General features: G+C 45.1%; 1 protein-coding gene across 2 annotated transcripts in view; it reads left to right on the top strand.

Moving 5' to 3' along the window:
• kcnj13 (potassium inwardly rectifying channel subfamily J member 13) overlaps positions 1-17,416 on the top strand; it is a 64,297-nt gene that overhangs the window by 13,833 nt on the left and 33,048 nt on the right. Inside the window, exon 1 of one of the 2 annotated variants that reach the window (XM_049725900.2) lies at positions 5,628-7,935. The exons of the other annotated variant lie outside the window; for it this stretch is intronic. The gene's annotated coding sequence lies outside the window, so the exon portion shown is untranslated. Of the gene's footprint in view, positions 1-5,627; positions 7,936-17,416 lie in introns of those variants that run through there. 2 annotated transcript variants of the gene reach the window in all.

The raw sequence follows: 17,416 nt of genomic DNA, 5'->3' as shown, positions 1-17,416 counted from the left end.
ACAAGGTTACCACAAGGGTACTGTGAAAGCCCGACAATTTACTCGCAGGTGATGGCAGCCAGCATGGCTAAATTTGTCCCGCCAATGGGAAGTCAAATCTTGCTCTATGTTGATGACATTTTAATAGCATCTCCTGATTTTGCCTCTTGCCAGAAAGACACACTTGCAGTGCTGCATCACTTGGCAAGTGAAGGCCACAAGGTCAGCAAGGACAAGCTTCAACTGTGGTCCACTGAAATTAAGTATTTAGGCCACAATCTAAGTTCCCAAGGTCGATCTATAGTTGAGAGCAGAAAGGCCTCTATTTTGCAAGCTCCTAAGCCACTCACAAAGAAACAAATGATGTCTTTTTTGGGTCTCACAGGTTATTGTAGAAGCTGGATACTTGATTATGCCCAAATTGTTGCTCCTCTGTCCAAATTGATGTATGTGGAAAACATCTCAATGTCCACTCACTTAAAATGGACTCCTGAAGCTGAGGAGGCTTTTGTGTTGATCAAACAGACTTTGGTATCCAGCTCCACTCTAGCCTTACCCAACTATGATAAGGCATTTGTCCAAACTGTTGACTGCAAAGGTCATTACATGACCTCTGTTTTACTCCAATCACATGGCTCAAAGTTGCGACCTATTGCTTTTTATTCCTCTAAACTGGACAGTGTTGCATGTGCTCTCCCACCATGCGTGAGGGCCGTGGTGGCGGCCTCCATGGCTGTGGAGAGCAGTGCTGGTGTTGTGTTGTTTCATCCTTTAACACTGAAAGTTCCTCATGCTGTCTCGGCCCTTCTGCTACAGACTAATATGACTTTTCTGTCGCCTGCACGTCATCTTTCTTGCATGGCTACGTTACTGTCTCAGCCGCACCTGACCGTTGAAAGATGCACGACACTCAATCCTGCCACTCTCATTCCCCTTCCTGACGACGGTGAATTCCATGATTGTGTCGATGCTGCCCAACAGATTGCAAAGGCTCGGCCTGACTTGAAAGATACGCCTCTGCCAGATGGTGATGTGGTTTTTGTTGATGGGTCTTCTAAGAAAAATGAATCTGGAGTGACCCTTACTGGGTATGCCATTGTTACTGCCGACGAAGTCTTGGAGGCTGCTAAACTGCCATCCTATATGTCAGCACAGGCCGCTGAGCTCATTGCTTTGACTGGGGCCTGCAAATTGTTTGCAAACAAGTCCGTCACTATCTGGACTGATAGTCAGTATGCTTTTGCTACAGTGCACGTTTTTGCTCAGCAGTGGAGCAACCGTGGCATGATAACTTCTACAGGGAAGCCCGTCACCCATTCCACATTACTAACTCAACTTTTGGACGCTGTCCAGCTACCTTTAAAGGTGGCTGTTTGCAAATGTGCTGCTCACACTGCAAGATCTGATCCTGTTTCTCTTGGTAATGCTTTTGCTGACAAATCCGCTAAGGCCGCTGCAGAAGGCCTGCTCCATGTCCTCTCGTCTCTCACTGATCATGATTCGATGTCACACATCTCCCCTGATGTGTTGCTTGACATGCAGTCTCAGAGCCCCTCCCAGGAACGACTCTCTTGGGAAAAACGGGGTGCAACTAAAAACACTGATGGTCTTTTTGTGTGACCTTTGGGCAAACCTATCTTGCCTCGTAACTTGTTCAAATGGGCTGCTATTTCGAGTCATGGGGTCACCCATGTCTCGACGGGGGGTATGGTGAAACAAGTTGAAGCTATTTATACAACATACGGCTTTGCAGCTTTCTCACAACAATTTTGCAGAGCCTGTCTGATCTGTGCTAAACACAACCCACAAGGCAATTTAAGACCTCAGAGAGGGAAATACCCGACTCCATTGTATCCGTTTCAGACAATACATATGGATTATATTCAATTACATAAATGTGAAGGGAAAGAATATTGTTTGGTCATAATAGACGCATTTTCTAAATGGGTAGAAACATTTCCTACCAAACATGCTGATGCACTCACAGTGGCAAAAGCCTTATGCAAAGACATCATTCCAAGGTACGGTATTCCAGAAAAAATTTACAGCGACAATGGTCCACACTTTGTAAATCAAGTAGTGCATAACATTGGGAGAATGTTCCACATAAATTTAAAGAACCATTGTTCTTATCATCCACAATCAGCTGGCCTTGTTGAGAGATCTAACGCGACTATAAAAAACAGATTAAAGAAATGTATGGCGGAAACCAAACGACCATGGACTCAGTGCTTAGACCTGGTCAAAATGTACATAAATATTACAAGTACAACAGGGCTAACTCCCTATGAAACTATGTTTGGAAGACCTTACAGGCTTCCTCAGTTCAAGAACACATGGGAGATCCCCGAGGAAGCCACATTAGCTGATTACATGAGAAAAATGTTGGAACGTCAAAAGAATCCAACCAATAACACTGATGATGAACCCATTTCTCCGCAGGAAGACCCCAAAGTGGTACCGGGAGACTGGGTTTTGATCAAGAGTATCAAGAGGAAGAATTGGCATTCACCCAAGTGGGAAGGTCCCTTTTTGGTACTACTCACGACACCTAATGCTTTGAAAATAGCCGAACGCAACACATGGATTCATTTATCTCATTGTAAAAAGGTGATCTCCGCAGACCCAACCTAAGTACGGAAGGTGAGCAAAGTCTGGTAATAGTGCCTGATCCTGGTGCCAAGATCCAGGGTTGACACGAAAGCTAGCAGAAGCCAATTTCCAAGACACCAACCCGAAGCTCAGGGTGTTGACTCTGAGGAGATCCAAAAACATGAGCATTAGAGAGTCATTTGGTGAGTGCTTTAATCGGGCTGTAGCCTGCGCAAAGTCTACCATTTGCTTTTGGTTGCTTTTGCTGATTTGTGTTACCATTATATTTTTTTTCGGGGGTTATTTTATTCGTATGGATAGAGTACCATGAGCCTCGAACATTCTTCTCTCAGGCAACTACCAACACTGATTCTAATCAATATGGCTCATGGGGAAAAATTGCTAGACATAAGCGCAACACAAAATCCCCTTTCGATCATGTTGTTTGTACACCAGAAACCGTCCGCGTTCCAACTTGCGTACCATGGCTTTTGTCTTGGACTTACAATAACTCATTAATGTTTACTGTGGCTCCTAATACATCTTCTTCTATTATTTTACCAATGAAAAGTTTGAAAGGTTTTCGAAATGGTCACCCCACTACTGGGGATAAATGGCTCGGATATTGGTGGTATTTAACTGGTCACCCAGTTAGCACCGACTGGGGCACCCTTGTCACCACACAAACGCAAGATTTTTGGCCCTCTGGTTCCAGTGAAGAGGCTGTGTTCTTTGCTAAACGAGTAACTTTGAAAAATCAGGGCACAAGCCTCCTTTTGACTCTTACACTCCCTGATGGTCAAATTCGTCCTCCAAATGCCACTTTGTTTAACACTTCTTGTTGGGGTTTTCAACTGTGGGCTTGGTCCTCTGGAATTGATCCCCACTTTCCTATTGCTATTTGCATTAACAAAACAATGTCGATCGTAGACCGTCCCGTTACAAATAATTACACCTTGTCAGCAGGAGCAAAAATCACAAGTATGCCCCTCACTGATATAGACAGCTATTTTGTAGCCTCCACAGGAATAAGCGGTCAAACCAACAACTGGCTTCTTATGGCTGAGCAAGCCGCAAAAATGGCTAACACCAGTTGCATTGCATGTATGGGTCCAAGACCTCTTTTGAAAATCATACCTGCAAATATAGTTCCTAAGTGTGCTGTTGTTTTAATGTTAAACTCATCCATTTCACCCACTCATGATTGTTTTAAATGGGATAAGGTTTACCCTGTTGCCTCTATGACAAAATATAAACCCCTTTTTTCGTCCGATGTAGCTAAGGGTAATTTTACATGCATTAGATTACCTGGTACTGGTGAGAAGCTCGGCGCCCTACCTACTCCATGGTGTGAGTCCATGACCAATGTCACTGCCCCTTTTTTGCCCATTGCTCGTAGTGATATTTGGTTTTGGTGTAATAGTAACAAACTTTATGATAGGTTACCTTTAAACAGCTCTGGAATTTGCGCTTTGGTAACCCTATTGTTTCCTGTTCATTTGATACCAATGTCCTCTTATGATCTAACATCTGTTGCTAAGTCCGTAGTGCCCAAATACTGGCCGAGAACGAAGCGAAACGCCGAATGGCAGGGCGCAGCTAATCCAACTTACATAGATGCCATTGGTGTTCCTAGAGGAGTACCGGCTGAGTATAAGCTGGTGAATCAGATAGCAGCTGGTTTTGAATCCGCCCTGTGTTGGTGGTGTACTCTTAACAAAAATGTTGACAGGATTAACTACATCCACTACAACGTGCAGAGGCTTGGAAATTGGACCGAGGCGGGTTTCAAGGCGGTCCACTCCCAACTGGCCGCTACTTCCCTCATGGCTTTCCAGAATCGAATGGCCCTTGACATGCTACTCTCAAAAGAGGGCGGTGTCTGCGCCATGTTTGGTGAGCAATGTTGCACATTTATTCCAAATAATACTGCAGCCGACGGAAGCCTGTCCCGGGCCCTTGAGGGTCTGAGGACCTTGAATGGGAGGATGAAGGAACACAGTGGGGTGAACACGGAGGTTTGGACCGACTGGTTGAACGTGTTCGGAAAGTACCGCACCCTGGTTTCCTCGGTCCTGGTCTCCATTGCCGTTTTCTCTGCCATTTTAACCCTGTGTGGATGTTGCTGCATTCCTTGTCTCCGATCCTTAATTATTAAGCTAATTACAACTGCTATCTCTCCACCAGCTGAGACTTTTCCGTTACTCCAAAGGGATGACCTTTCGATCGACGGGAGTTCTTTCTCTAGTGACGACTCTGTCAGCGAATCCATTGTGGTAAACCTGTCCGATTTGTTTCGTGACTCTGGCTTTGACGATTAAGACTCAATTTCCTCCCAAGTGTAAGTTAGTTCTTGCGAAATGTGATCCCTTGGCTGAAAATCTTTTGAAGTGGCCATATGGGTGATAAGTTAGTCCCCGAGAACTTATGATAAACAGGGGGGAATTGTTAGAAAAATTGTATATATATGTTATCATGCGTTCTCTAATGAGTACTTATTCACAATATTACTGTTCAGTATGCTTGCTGCTTTGCCTTGCTTATTCTTATCTTGTACAACAGAACAGAAGGATTACGGCTGGGTCAGGGGCGAGATGACGGTTGTGTCAAACAAGATGCTGCTGACAGCTCAGCGTCCACCAGAACAGATCGTGAAAACAACACGTCAAACAATGCGTCACGAACCTTCTGATCTTCCTTAAAGAACGTCACTTTCTCTTTTTATCTCTCAGAATATCGCTTAAACTGTTTTGCTGATATAGCCATATCTGCACGCAACACTTTGTGCGTTACTTTTTGTTTCTTACGAGACGAAGCCACAATCTCTTTCCCCCCCCCTTAAGGGCTAATCGTCTCACACTGTGGGTAGGGCATTCCAAATAAAAAGAGCGAGGAGTGTAAAACAGATTTTTAGTGTAGTCGGATTGCTGTAAGTCTGATTGCACTCCTCGCGAGAAAAGACTCAATATTCTGCCTCACTTGTTTTTTGTCTGCTGACCCTTTTCTCTTATTCAGATATTCAGTTAGCACTTTGAACCTAACACAAAGTTACCCCAAAAATGCGACTTGTACTCCGGTGCAACTTATATATGTTTTTTTCTTCTTTATTATGCATTTTATGGCTGGTGTAACTTGCACTCCGGAGCGACTTATCGTCCGGAAAATATGGTAACTAAAGTTGCGTTTTACTCATTTATTGAACAGTTTGTCATCCCCTATCTCGTCATTGACTCTCATTGTTTCTGGCATCATTTTTTTTCCGTACTGGACAATCCCACTTCCGTCCGCTCCCAGGAGCATTTTATCCTGTCCGTCTCGAACTCGTGAATTAAGATAACGTTAACTCCCATCATTATGGAATCCCATGGTAAAAAAAATACATAAACAAGTAGCAAACAAAAACCTGCATGGTTCGCCAAACATAGCAGCCATTTCAGAACAATCCTATAACAGTTGTCTGCCTGCATGGTTCGCCAGACATAGCTGCCATTTTAGAACAATCCTATAACAGTTGTCTGAACAGTCCTCTAAATATTCTCATTTATAAAGTGGACTCTTCAGATTACTGTGGACATTTTGCCTCTCTACGAGCAGACTTAATCAATTCACTCTCAAAAAGACTTGCTAGTCTGAGGGGATGGTGTAGGATCTATTTATATTTTAATGGAGAAACACACCCCAACATAGAATAGTTTCACTCTTTTGGGATGCAAAATGACAGTTAACTTCTGCCAGTCAAAGATGGGTGAAATCATCCATTCCATTCCATTGTATTGTAGTAATGGTCAAAGAATACCCGAATACCGAAAGACAAAAGTAGCTGTTTGTTCTTTGTTGAAAGCTAAATTATCTAATATTTTATGAACGAATGAAAGGACAGCATTGTATGTGGTGAATACGTAGGTGGCGCAGCACAACTCCCCGTCTGTTCACAGATTGTTTCCTACAGCAGCTTAACCTAGAATAACGCCCGCTGATATACGCATGAATGATTATATGCTTGATTGTGGAATTGGTAAATATATAGAATACCAACTTCATGAAGATGCTGTTGGTATGTATTAGCACCCCTGTGGCTAACTGCAGCCTCACAGAGCTGCTTGCACAGCTGCAGACTCTGCTGTGCTGTTTTAAGTGGGCCTCAAGATGTCGTCCAGCCGGTGCTGTACTGAAACTGGTGCATATGCTTTTAGATGTCTGTCGTCCTTGTTAGACCACAAAGACCTTGATGTGGCCTAGGACTTGGTCAGAGTGGCAAGAAGCTGTCTTTTTTAAATAACACCAAATATTTAATAATCATGGATGTACATTGTGTATCCAAGACATTGTGCTGTATGAACGGATTTCCTGCTGATCAAGGGTCAAAATGCATAGTTGAAATTTTACCTCCTGTCCTGTGCCTTTGCTATTCTTCTGACACCACCAAAGAAGCCCTGTGGTTAATACATTAACCATTCTGAGGTCAAGCGGTGTTGCCTGTGTCATTACTAATTAAGGAGGTTCTTGTGAAAACTAAAGCACATACTTGGAGACAAATCGAACTAATCAAAATTTAATTAGAAATCCTACAAGACCAAAACTTCATGGACTGCAGCTTATCTTCAAGATGCCCTATAAAGGAATCCACATTCAGGTTGTTGTAGTCTTTTTCGCAGGTGATTGGGATTTAAATTGTTTAATTTTACATAAGAAAGAAGTAGTACAGATTGACTGGATGTTATTTATTTATTTATTTATTTATTTATTTATTTATTTATTTATTTATTTATTTGTGTATGTGTCTATCTATCTATTTATTTTCCATGTATGTTTAAGCAAACTACGCATAAAAATAGTATCTTACAATGCAAAACAATTTGGGATAAAAGATTTTCATTTGTGCAAATCAATGATTAAATATGCTGCAGCAAATATATCTCCAATCCTTTTTTTATGCAGTAGCTACGGGACACCAACCAGCAACAAGCTGCTTTTTGAATGAACTGTGGTGACAAGGTGTTGTTCTTTTCCCCCTCCCTCTATCGTCTGTCTTCCGGGAACACTAATAGGCTCCATGCAGAGTAATGTGACCAATTGAATCATCCTCGGCCTGGAGCTGGAAGTTGCAGATCTGCAGGGCAGAGAGCGTCACGCTCACTACGGCTGCAGCACAAAAAAAAAAAAAAAAAAAAAAAAACACTCAGTGGTGACACAAACAGTGTTTGTCTCAAGACTTCTCTGGGATTTATACCCTGTCCTGCCAAAGGACTTGCTATATGCAGCATTACGGTCAGTTTCATCTGCTTTTTCCATTTGGCAGACCTCAGACCAACTCATAGGTGAAAAGGTCAGAGGGCCCCTCTGTAACCCTAACTGCAGATTGAGGTGAGTAGGCAGAAGAGACTCAAGACAATGACTTATGACGTGATCAATTTACTCAATTTGAGGAAACAATGTAACTTGGTTTTATAAATACAGATGTATAACTATACTATGTAAAAGCATTTTGTAAAGAGCAGAGCTGTTTATCAATTTCAATCATTATACATTATTGACAGTGGTGTCGGTGCTACATTTAATACATATAGCCAAAGAAGGACCTATGTGAAAATGCATGTTCAGTAAGTAGACTGAAATTGACTTAAAGTTTTATGAGTTGTGCTTGATTAGATTCCTTTTACTCGTTTGTACAAACTTGAGCTGTGAATGGGGGAAATGGATGACTCGTCTCAGTCTTGTGTCAGCACCATTACGAGGGTCAAATAGAGTTGTATTGAGTAGTCCATCAGCCTCAAGGTATTTTTACGGCAAATACTGTATGTTACACAAAGCACAGCATTTTTCTATTGTTTCTTTCATTAGATATTTGTACAAAACGGATGATGACTTGATTTAAAGTGGATTGTGTGTTCAAAAACAAATTCACACATCGATTTGGAAGCATATTAGTCCCATGGAGTCTATGATGAAGAGCTTTTTTTTTATTTCAGTCTCCATTTCATTTTAAAAATAGTACATAATAATAATGATTTAACTTGAGTCAAGGAAGCCATCAACAAAAAAAAACAAATACTTATGATTTAGATTTTAGTCTTCAGTTTTAGTTCACAAGGCCCCAAAACTGGCAGTGGTCTGTGTGCACTGTGTAGTTTGCATGTACCAGTACTTCTTGTGCTTGAGTTGGTTTTCTACCAGTGTGTACCCTGGCTGACACTCAGAGTCAGCTGGTATAGGTTCACCCACCCGCAACCCTGAGGACAAGTAATATATAAAATGGATGGGAGGGTAACTGAAAAGATAATTTTTGGTCATTATTGTAAAAAACGGATTCGGTTGAAGTTGGGAAATTGTGTAAAATGTAAATAAAAACAAAATACAACGATTTGAAAATCCTTCTCAACCCATATTCAATTGAATACACAACAAAGACAACATATTTAATGTTCAAACTGATAAACTTAATTGGTTTTTGCCAAATAATAATTACCATAAGGACTATAAGTCGCGTTTTTTTCATCAGTTTGGGTGGGGGGGGGCGACTTATACTGAGGAGCGACTTATATGTGAATTTTTTCATAAATTTTCAAAATAAAAAAATAAAAAAGTGAAATCGCGATAAACGAAGCGCAATGTAGCAATGGATTACTATAATTTAAATTTCAAGTGACGTCAGCAGCGCGGTGCGGCGCGGTGCGGCGCGGTTCGGCGGTTGTTTACATAAAGGACAAAGATTTGATCACGGGATGACGAAGATGACGAAGGGCCCCACGTACTACCGGCATCATTAGCGGCTTTATTTGTAAGTGACACGGAGGACGAAGAGTTTGAAGAATTTAATGATTTGGAGTGACACAGAAGGTTTGATTATGGCTTTTACGCACGCCCGGTCCTACTCTACGGAGCTCTCTTTCACCTCCGTGGATTGAAGTCGGGGGCCGGCGCTCGGCCGGGTGGCTGTCCGGGGACGGTGGATGGGGCTCGGACATGGCTTTTACGCACGCCCGGTCCTACTCTACGGAGCTCTCTTTCACCTCCGTGGATGGAAGTCAGGAGCCGGCGCTCGGCCCGGTGGCTGTCCAGGGACGGTGGATGGGGCTCGGACATGGCTTTTACGCACGCCCGGTCCTATTCTATGGAGCGCTCTTCCACCTCCGTGGCTGGAAGTGCCACCTCCGGGGATGGAAGTCCACGCCGCCACACACCTGGAAGTCCACGCCGGTGCTTGGGGCCGTGTGGCGGTGAAATATTTATGTTATAGTTATTTGATATATTTTATTTCGTGTAGCAACTTGTATATGTTTTTATCGTTACAGTTCAGTAGTTGTTGGCTCGTTGAACCCTCTTTTTGATTAAATAAAGAGCCATTTACCAAACCCACGTCTTTCCTTGTACTTTGTTAACGCTACAATATAGTTATATACTAGATCTGAGGAATAGCGACAAGGCTGACGTCAGGGCGCACGCGCGGCGTTGTTGACAAAGGACGAGGAATTTGATCGATGGATTTAAGGATTTGGAGTGACACAGATGGTTTGATAATATTATTGCTTATATAATAATAGTTTGATATATAATTTATATATCGTTATATGGGCCTGTGGAATATTTTGAAGTGCAAGCGCCGTCAGCGGCACGCACCCATTGTTGACATAAAGGACGATCGATGGATTGAATGAATTGGAGTGACACAGATGGCTTTATAAACGTGTTATTTATGTAATAGTTATTTGAATAACTCTGAATGTTACGTCAGGCCCGTTCTCAGCTCTTTGTTTGTGTTTATGTCATGTTAGCATACCTATCATTTAGCCTGTTGTTGCTCGTTCATGTCTGTTCTTGGTTTTGGATTTTGTCGAATAAATGTCCCCCAAAATGCAACTTATACTCCGGAGCGACTTATATATGTTTTTTTTCACGTTATTGTGCATTTTATGGCTAATGCGACCTATATTCCGGAGCGACTTTTAGTCCAAAAAATACGGTAACTTAGAATTTCATGGCTGCAACACGTCCAGTAGAAGTTGGGAAAGGTGGCAAAAAATACTGAGAAAGCTGAGAAAAGCTCATCAAACACCTATTTGGAACATCCCACATGTGATCAGGCTAATTGGGAACAGGTGGGTACCATGATTGGGTATAAAAGGAGCCTCCCAAAACATGCTCAGTCATTCACAAGCAAGGATGGGGCAAGGTACACCACTTTGCGTGAGAAAATAGTTGAACAGGTTAAGAACAACACTTTTCAAAGCAAAATTGCAAGGAATTTAGTGATTTCAACATCTACGGTCCATAATATCATCAAAAGGTTCAGAGAATCTGGTGAAATCACTGCATGTAGGCGCCACGGCCGGAAACCAAGATTGAATGACCGTGACCTTCGATCCCTCAGACGGCACTGCCTTAAAAACCGACATGAGTGTGCAAAGGATATCACCAAATGGGCTCAGGAAAATTTCAGAAAACCACTGTCAGTAAATACAGTTCGGGTTAAAACTCTACCATGCAAAGCAAAAGCCGTTTATGAACAACATCCAAAAACGCCACCGGGTTCTCTGGGCCCAAGCTCATGTAAATTGGACTGATGCACAATGGAAAAGTGTTTCGTGGTCTGATGAGTCCACTATTCAGATTGTTTTTGGAAACACTGGACGTCGTGTCCTCCGAACCAAAGAGGAAGCAGACCAGAGTCCAGGTTCTCCCCTGGCCCGCTTGCAGTCCAGACCTGTCTCCCATTGAAAATGTGTGGTGCATTATGAAGCGTAAAATACGACAGGGAAGACCCCGGACTGTTGAACAACTGAAGCGGTTCATCAAGAAAGAACGGGAAAGAATTCCACATGAGAAGCTAAGAGAATTAGTCTCCTCTCTTCCAAAACGTTTATTGAGTGTCATTAAAAGGAATGGTGATGTAACGAAGTGGTAAACATGCCCTTTCCCAACTTCTTCTGCATGTGTTGCAGCCATGAAATTCTAAGTTAATGATTATTTGAAAAATAAAATAAAGTTTATGAATTTGAGCACCCCTCCGTGAGTAGGGTTTGCGTGACCCTATGATCCTAGGAACCATGTTGTCTGGGACTTTATGCCCCTCGTAGGGTCACCCATGGCAAAAGGGTCCTAGGTGAGGGGCCAGACAAAACACGACTCAGAAGACCCCTTATGACGAGTAAAATATATCGACCTAGTTTTCCCTCGCCCGGACGCGGGTCACCGGGGCCCCCCTCTGGAACCAGGCCTGGAGGTGGGGCTTGAAGGCGAGTGCCTGGTGGCCGGGCCTTCGCCCATGGGGCCCGGCTAGGCACAGCCCGAAAAGAAAATATTGGTCCCCCTTCCCATGGGCTCACCACCTGTAGGAGGGGCCAAAGGGGTCGGGTACAAAGTGAGCTGGGCGGCGGCCAAAGGCGGGGACCTTGGCGGTCCGATCCCCGGCTGCAGAAGCTGGCTCTTGGGACATGGAATGTCACCTCACTGGCTGGAAAGGAACCCGAGCTGGTGTGTGAGGCAGAAAAGTTCAGACTAGACATAGTCATGACATAGTTTGGGCTCTGGTACAAGCCCTCTCGAGAGGGGCTGGACTCTCTTCCACTCTGGAGTTGCCCGCAGTGAGAGGCGTCAAGCAGGTGTGGGCATACTTATTGCCCCCCGGCTGGGCACCTGCACATTGAGGTTCACCCCGGTGAACGAGAGGGTAGCCTCCCTCCGCCTTCGGGTGGGGGGACGGGTCCTGACTGTTTGTGTCTATGCACCAAACGGCAGCTCAGAGTACCTACCCTTCTTGGAGTCCCTGGAGGAAGTGCTGGAGAGCACTCCTTCTGGTGACTCCATCGTTCTACTGGGTGACTTCAATGCTCACGTGGGCAATGACAGTGAGACCTGGAAGGGCGTGATTGGGAGGAACGCCCCTCCCGATCTGAACCCGAGAGGTATTCTATTATTGGACTTCTGTGCTCGACATGGATTTTCTATAATGAACACCATGTTCAAGCATAAGGGTGTCCATGTGTACACTTGGCACCAGGACGCCCTAGGCCGCAGACGATGATCGACTTTGTAGTTGTGTCATCGGATTTGCGGCCGCATGTTATGGACACTCGGGCGAAGAGAGGGGCGGAGCCGTCAACTGATCACCACCAGGTGGTGGGTTGCCGCCGATGGTGGGGGAAGATGCCGGTCCGACCTGGCAGACCAAAGCGCTCTGTGAGGGTCTGCTGGGAACGTCTGGCAGAATCCCCTGTCAGGAAGAGCTTCAACTCCCACCTCCGGCAGAGCTTTTCCCACGTCCCGGGGGAGGCGGGGGACATTGAGTCCGAGTGGACCATGTTCCGCGCCTCCATTGTTGAGGTGACCGACCAGAGCTGTGGCTGTAAGGTCGTTGGTGCCTGTCGTGGCGGTAATCCCCGAACCCGCCGGTAAGGGATGCCGTCAAGCTGAAGAAGGAGTCCTTTCGGGCCGTTTTGGCCTGCGGGACTCCGGAGGCAGCTGACAGGTACCGGATGGCCAAGCGGAAAGCAGCTTCAGCGGTTGCTGAGGCAAAAACCCGGGTGTGGGAGGAGTTTGGTGAGGCCATGGAGAATGACTTCCGGACGGCTTCGAGGAAATTCTGGTCCACCATCCGGCATCTCAGGAAGGGAAGCAGTGCACCGTCAACACTGTTTACACTGGAGATGGCGCGCTGCTGACCTCGACTTGGGACGTCGTGAGTCGGTAGGGAGAATACTTCGAACACCTCCTCAATTCCACCTACACGCCTTCCATTGTGGAAGCAGGGTCTGGAGACTCTGAGGCGGACTCTCCAATCTCTGGGGTCGAAGTCACTGAGGTAGTTAAAAAACTCCTCGGTGGCAAGGCCCCGATGAGATCCGCCCGGAATTCTTAAAGGCTTTGGATGTTGTGGGGCTGTCATGGCTGACACACCTCTACAACATTGCATGGACATCGGGGACGGTGCCTCTGGATTGGCAGACTGGGGTGGTGGTTCCCCTCTTTAAGAAGGGGGACTGGAGGGTGTGTTCCAATTACAGGAGAATCACATTCCTCAGCCTCTCTGGTAAGGTCTATTCAGGGGTGCTGGAGAGGAGGGTCCGTCGGGAGGTCGTACCTCGGATTCAGGAGGAGTGGCTTTCGTCCTGGCCGTGGAACAGTGGACCAGCTCTACACCCTCGGCAAGATCCTCGAGGAGGCTCTTCTGTGAAACTCCTGAAGTATGCAGACGACACCACTCTCATCGGACTGATCCAGAACGATAATGAGACTGCGTACAGACAGGAGGTGGAGCGGCTGGTCCACTGGTGCAGCCAAAACCACCTGGACCTGAACCCGCTCAAGACCGTGGAGATGACAGTGGACTTCAGGCGAGGCCCTTTACCACTTTCACCCCTCACTATCCGCAGTAATAATATTCTCTCATCAGACACCTTCAAGTTCCTGGGAACCACAATCTCTCGGGACCTGAAATGGACCGGCCACATAGACTCTGTCCGGAAGAAGGCCCAGCAGAGGCTGTACTTCCTGAGACAGCTCAAGAAGTTCAACCTGCCGCGGGAGCTGCTGAAGACCTTCTATACTGCCCTCATCCAGTCTGTCCTCTGCACCTCCATCACTGTCTGGTTTGGATCGGCCTCCAAACAAGACAAGCACAGACTGCAACGGACAATAAGGACTGCAGAAAAGATAATTGGAATCAACCTCCCATCTATCCAAGACTTGTACCTGTCCAGGACCAGGAAACGTGCAAGTAACATCTCAAGAGACCCTTCGCACCCAGGTTGCAGCCTGTTTGAACTACTCACCTCCGGATGCCGTTATAGAGCTCTGTACACTAAAACCAGCAGACACAGAGACAGCTTCTTCCCCCAGGCTGTCGCTCTGATGAACTCACACCACTCTTAGAGTCTCAGAGTCATTACTGTGCAATAACATCCCGCTTTCCACACCTTTTTTGTCTACACTGTTTGTACTATGTGTACTCTCTGCATCCATTGCAGCCTGGTCATCCTAGAAGAGGGACCCTCCCATCTGTGGTCTCTTCTCAAGGTTTCTCATTTCCCCTAGCTGGAGTTTTGAGTCTTTCCTTGCCCTCTTGGGAGTTTAAGATCAGTTTAAGATCAGGGGATGTTTGAGAATATCTTTCGTTTTTCACATGTCCTGAGTGTTGTTGTTAGTCACCTAAATGTTGAACAGAGGCTGTGATTTACCGAAGTCAAATTCCTTGTTTGGCACGCTCAAACATGGCGAATAAAAAACTCTTGAATCTTGAATCTTGAATGGGAATTCGCCCAACCAGTCCACATGTGTTTTGCGGACTTGGAGAAGGCGTTCGACCGTTCAACTCGGGAGGTTCTGTGGAGGGTGCCTCAGGAGTACGGGGTGTAGAGCCAACTGATAAGGGCGGTTCAGTCCCAGTATCACCAATGCCAGAGTTTGATCCGCATTTCCGGCAGTAAGTCGGATTCGTTCCCAGTGAGGGTTGGACTCCGCCAAGGCTGCCCTTTGTCACCGATTCTGTTCATAATTTTTATGGACAAAATTTTTAGGCGCAGCCAAGGCATTGAGGGTGTCCGATTTGGGGGCCTCAGCATCGCGTCTCTGCTTTTTGCAGACGACGTGGTGCTGTTGGCTTCTTCAAGTCGTGATCTCCAGCTTTCACCGGAGTGGTTTTCAGCCGAGTGTGAAGCGGTCGGGATGAGGGTAAGCACCTCCAAATCCGAATCCATGGTCCGCGGTCGAAAAAGGGTGGAATGCCCTCTCCGGATCGGGGATGAGATCCTGCCCCAAGTGGAGGAGTTCAAGTATCTTGGGGTCTTGTTCACGAGTGAGGGCAGGTTGGAGCGCGAGATCGACAGGCGGATCGGTGCAGCGTCGGCAGTAATGCGGACCCTGTACCGGTCCGTTGTGGTGAAGAGAGAGCTGAGCCAAAAGGCAAAGCTCTCGATTTACCGGTCGATCTATGCTCCTACCCTCACCTATGGTCACGAGCTATGGGCCATGACCGAAAGAACGAGATCCAGGATACAAGCGGCCGAAATGAGTTTCCTACGCAGGGTGTTCGGGCTCTCCCTCAGAGATAAGGTGAGAAGCTATGTCATCCGGGAGAGGCTCGGAGTAGAGCCGCTGCTCCTCCATGTTGAGAGGAGCCAGATGAGGTGGCTCGGGCATCTCATCAGGATGCCTCCTGGACGCCTCCCTGGGGAGGTGTTGTGGGCATGTCCCGCCGGTAGGAGACCCCGGGGACGACCCAGGACGCGCTGTCTCTCAGCTGGCCTGGGAACGCCTTGGGATTCCCCGGGATGAGCTGGATGAAGTGGCTGGGGAGAGGGAAGTCTGGGAGTCCCTCCTAAAGCTGCTGCCCCCACGACCCGACCCCGGATAAGCGGAAGAAGATGGATGGATGGATGGATGGATGGATGGCTGGCTGGCTGGCTGGCTGGCTGGCTGGATGGATGGATGGATGGATGGATGGATGGATGGATGGATGGATGGATGGATGGATGGATGGATGGAGTTTGAGCATTAAATATGTTGTCTTTGTAGTGTATTCAATTGAATATAGGTTGAAAAGGATTTTCAAACCATTGTATTTTGTTTATATTTACATTTTACACAATTTCCCAACTTCAACCGAATCCGGTTTGTATATTGTGGGGGTAAATAAGGTTTTTATAGGTTTATAGGTTGTTTTAGGTTATTATATCATGTTACAAGTCAAATTCTAAGTGACAAAAACATTTTGAGAAATGTATATTATTTGCAAGATTACATTAAGAAACCATCAGTTGTGAGATGTTAGTCCATCTGCATCATAAACCAATTTAGATTAGGGATTCATTTTCTTTGTGTAAAAAAGAGCTCTGCTGAACTACAATATAATGAAAGAAAATGGGCCAAATAGCTACGCGTACCTCCAGTAGAATGTCAACCTTCTCATTAAGAAATAGTTTAGGACTAGCAAGGTCAAAGGTCAACCTGTTATTTGCAATGTTGCTATGCAGTGAAGCAACATTACAGACTGTCATAGATTATTTCTCTCACAAAGACTCCTACTTATTACACGCAATCAACATGCAGTTGAGACACTACCTTGTATCAAAGTCCATCAAGATTAATGTTTTTGTCACCTTTCTATTAGTCAGGTCATTTTTACTATCTCTGTCCTATTGACCATGTACATGATGTTTTCTCAATAAAAGCGCAAAAGTGGCACATATCTGCTATTTGAAAACTTCCAAAATTAAATATTACTATGGAACATTTTGAAACAGTACAAAGAATTCCTATAATGCTTGTTTCTAAAACACTCAGCTGTCCTCAAAGCTTGACAGTTGCCTCAGATAAGTCAAATTTTGGCCATAATAATGACATGAATAATTATAGACTGATTAGTAGCAAAATTTCTCAAAAATGGTAGCAAAGTGAAGATAGTCAAACAACTCATTGATCTAAAAATACGACAGGGCATCCTGCCACATATTCAATTTTGATTTTGTGCTCACTGACCCAGCCATTTCTTTTTTGCAGAAAAAAAAGTTTTTTTTTTAATCCAAATAACGGTGTTGCTTCTGTATTTCTAGATTTATTAAAGGCTTTTGAATTGAATAAAATACTCGTTTCTTGAGGGTTCTAAGTGCGTTCTACAAGGTTCCGTCATTGAACCATTTTTTCCCTGTATTATGTTAATGATCTGCCCAATGTTTGCTGTGATGTTATTTTTTCAAATGTAGTATGTGGATGACACTGTTTTCACACCAGCAAAAAATTTGAAGGAACTGTCAATATTCTCACGCTAGCAACAATTCTAATATAGTATTGCTTGTCGAGCATCTCCTGCTTTTTTTTAATGAAAGCAGGAGATGAGGTACAAATTCTTGTC

The sequence above is a fragment of the Syngnathus scovelli genome, chromosome 7, assembly GCF_024217435.2.
Source record: "Syngnathus scovelli strain Florida chromosome 7, RoL_Ssco_1.2, whole genome shotgun sequence".
NCBI lineage: Eukaryota > Metazoa > Chordata > Actinopteri > Syngnathiformes > Syngnathidae > Syngnathus > Syngnathus scovelli.
Note: the sequence above shows the minus strand (reverse complement) of the source record. Positions and strands in the feature narration are given on the sequence as shown.